Source organism: Octopus bimaculoides, chromosome 3 (assembly GCF_046866305.1).
Source record: "Octopus bimaculoides isolate indiv1 chromosome 3, ASM4686630v1, whole genome shotgun sequence".
NCBI lineage: Eukaryota > Metazoa > Mollusca > Cephalopoda > Octopoda > Octopodidae > Octopus > Octopus bimaculoides.
In genome coordinates, this window is record NC_142930.1 from 25281023 (window position 1) to 25285284 (window position 4262).

The following is a 4262-nucleotide window of genomic DNA, read 5'->3' on the forward strand; positions in this document are numbered from 1 at the left end:
GATAGAAGAGTTAGAAATATTGCAGGAGAATCCAAGAGCAGAATGGAAAGATTGGACAAAAGAGAGGAAGGAGCCTAGTTGTTTGTGGGGAGTGAGGTCACACCAATACATATATACATATATCCCTCCCCTTCTCTCTCTTTTTTACCATCACCCACCTTTATTGCTATCCCTCAACCCTTTACAATCTCTCACACATTATTTTCTCTTCCATCATTCTGTGTTGATACATGTTACTCTCCTTCACTTCTAATATTTCCTTTTCCAATACCCTGTCTCCTTCTTATCCCTCTCTCTTCCCTTCTCAAGCCACATGTCAGTAATTATAGAACTTTAATAAATAATCGTAATACCTTGTTAGTTCCAACAAACTTCATATCAAGATTGCAAGACAAACAAAAGAAAAACAAACAGAAACTATTGGAAAACAAAACCAAACAACAACTACCACAACAAAACCAATGATATTCAAATATAAATAAGTATGAGAATCTATTAACTTCTGCTACACAACAATACACGGCTGATCTGGTAGTAATCTTGGCTGTCGTGCTTTTCTAATGCACCAGCTCAACCAATGTTGCTCTTGTTGTGGCTGACTTTTTCCTTCTTGTTCTATTACTATTATTAGACATTTGTAAAAAGGTTATCGGTGACTTTCTGTGCTTTTAAGATCATTGCTGCACTACAGTTGAGTAAGTACTGAAATAAACCATGCTAGATGCTATTATTATCATTATTATTATCATCATCATTATTATTATTATTATTATTATTATTATTATTATTATTATTATTATTATTATTATTATTATTATTATTATTATTATTTTATGTTTGACTTTTGTTTTGCATTTGTACAAGTTGGATCCAAGTCTCACCCAGAGACCTCAAGAGACAACAAGTTAGAAGTTCATGTAGGTGTTATGCCTAGGGTACCATATATTTGGATTTGTACAGTTTTGTTCAAGTGAATGTTTAAGAAACCATAAGAAAATTATGTGTTTGCTTTAAAATTTGAGATCACATAGACAGTATTTTACGTAGGATATGGGCAGTTCCCATGAGCACTATCTTTTGAACTTCAGCCATTTTGGGGTTTCCTGGTATCTGAGCTAGGTAGTAATCAGCCCGTTTCGCTGTCATTCCCAGGGCACCTATGACATTATTATTATTATTATTATTATTATTAAGGTGGCGAGCTGGCAGCATCGTTAGCAGGCCAGGTGAAATGCTTAGCGGTATTTCATATGCCACTACATTCTGAGTTCAAACTCCACCCAGGTCAGCTTTGCCTTTCATCCTTTCAGGGTCGATAAATTAAGTACCAGTTGAGTACTGGGGTCGATGTAATCAACTTGCTCCTTCTCCCAAATTTCAGTAGAAATGATAATGATGATGATGATTACAACAACAATGACAATGACGATGACAAAGATGACGGTGATGACGATGACGACGACGAGGAGGGGGAGTTGGAGGAGGAGGAGGAGAAGGAGGAGGAGGAGAAGGAGGAGGAGGAGGAGCACTCCTTTTGTCACTAAGGTAACAGATGAGAGTGACAATTACAAAGACAGGCAAATGGTGTGGGGACTTGCACAGAAAATCAAATGAGCAAAAAAAAAAAAAAATGAAATAAAAGTATACGTGATAAATAAATAATGAAGGATGATGATGCAGTCCTCCTGATAACCTCAATCTAGATCCAATCAAGGAATTCCACAGATTCAAGATCACCTTGAATACCAAGGGTAAGTGTACTTTCCAACTCATTCTCTGATACCTATAAGGTATCCTATTTGCCCTCACAATTTTGCAACTTACACCCTCCTCACTTGAGGGCAGCCCTTCCCGTTTCTACCTGCACCTTCATTTACATCTAAAACTTGAAAAAGTCAATGAGGGCTCAGCCAAAAACGAAAGTGTTTGTCTTAAATTTTTCAACTCCATTTAATTTACAATCTCTTTCACCATAACCACAAGATAGAAGAAAACTACCCTCCTTGCCTGGTTAAAGGAAGACAGCAGGGCAATCACCACAACGGATTTGGTCAATAGCTGCATCTGTCCCACACATGACTGCTGTTTATCAACGTTGACAAGTCAGCAACACTCAGACATTGAACATATTAAGGGAATTAATTGAACTCAACTCAGAATATAAAGTAATGTAACTAACAATTACCAACACAGTTTGTCTGTTGCTCTACTAATTCTGTTTATCCAGTTTCGGATCTTGTTCAAAACGGGGGCACCAGTTTTCATTTATGTTTTATGTAGTGTTTTTGGTACGGAAAGACTTTCAAACTTCGTATACTTATCTATTTTGTGTTATAGAACAGAAAAAAATTTTTATATTCGAATTTATTTCATGTAAAAAATTGTCTTATTTCGATAATTTCTACTAATCACTGACGTCTATTCAGTTGAAAACAGTTAGCGCTGTAACGGTGTATATCATATTAATCCCCTAACCCTAAAACTAACCCTAACTCTAGAATCCGAACTCTGAAATTGTTATGCACATAGATACGCACAGCATAATTTATTATATAAACAATATATGCGTATAAATTACGATTAAACCGGATGAAATATGTCACAGGGAATAACATTTTTATGACCGCCCAGCAGTAACTCTATTCAGCTGAATAGACGTCAGTGATTGGTTGAAATTACAGAAATACGACAACTTTAACATGAAATAACTTGCGATGTACGTTTTTTTGTTAAGAAGACTAAGAGTAAAAGATGTTTTATATGACACATTCTACCAGTGTCCCAAGTTTCAAAGTGTTTCGTTAAGAAAATACTGAGAAAATACTGGTGCCCCCATTTTGAACAAGATCCCCAGTTTCTAACATGGGCACCAGATTACAAATTTCAGGCAAGGGAAAAGTTGACTTGATTGCCCATCTCCCCTCAGTATTTGATTTGGGTTCTAAAAGGATGAAAGGCAAAAATCAAATAGAGAAAGATTTGAACTTAGAACATGAATTACCACAAGGTATTTTGTCCAGTGCTCTACTGTTGATGATGATGATGATGATGATGATGATGATGATGGGAGGGTGATAGCAGCAGTGAGGGCAGTAGTGGCAGTGTTGGCACCAGTGATGATAATTATAGTGGTGGTGGTGCTGCTGGTGCTGGTGAATAAGGAGGAGGAGGAGGAGGAGGAGGAAACAGTGGCCATGAGGACAGCAGTGACAGCAGCAGTAGCAGCAGCAATAGCAGCAATGGTAGCAGTGGTAGTGGTGGCGGTGCTGTGGTGATAGTGGTGATAATGAAGGTGATGATGATTTCTAGGCTAGGTACAAAACAATTAATTTACAACAACAAACTGCACTGCCATCACCACCACTACCACCACTTCCACAAAGATAAAATTCACTACAGTATATATTATATACAACGTATATTATTAGTACTTATTACTTCACTGAGACCAGAAGAGGGAAAGACCAAGTCACCTCATATTTGAATGAGAAAAGAAGTAGAGAAGGGCAGGAAAGAGAAACAGAAGCACTGAGATAGATACGAAAAAGGTCAGACACAGATAAGCAGACAGACAGGCAGGCAGGCAGGCAGGCAGATATGTAGGTGTGTAAGCAAGTAAGTAAGTAGATAGATAGAAGAATATCAAAATGTTACATGTCTAAATGGCAATATACTATGTTTATCAGTACAAGAAATTGCAAAATAAAAAAAGATAGTTCAAAAGTGTAGTCATAGCTTATTGTGTGTGTGTGTGTGTGTGTGTGTGTGTGTTTATGTGTAAATTGAAATTTGCACTATGTACAGTGAAATCTGGAATGATTATTTACATATTTATTCTTAACACATCTAGACAGGTTCAGCTGCAAAATATGCTGGTCACAATAATATACTTCTAAGGAGAATATCTTTTCTCTTTTTATAACAACAGTATGTTCAACACACTCAGCTCATTGGCACATGGCATTCTTGGACACCAGTGTTTCAACATATTGTCTCATCAGTTCCAGCTACTTCTGACTGACAAGGCACAATATGTTGAAACACTGGTGTCTCAGAATGGTGAGTCCCAATACGCTGAGTGTGTTGAATATACTGTTGTCATAAAAGGAGAAGTTGTTCTAGAAAGTATGCAGTAGTGACCAACATACAGGAGTTGGACAAAATAATGGAAACGCCTTAAAATTTCAAACAAATTTATTTTAATATGGGGTAATTACAGCTTGAATTCTACAAGGTATGGACTTGTACACAGTTTGAATTGT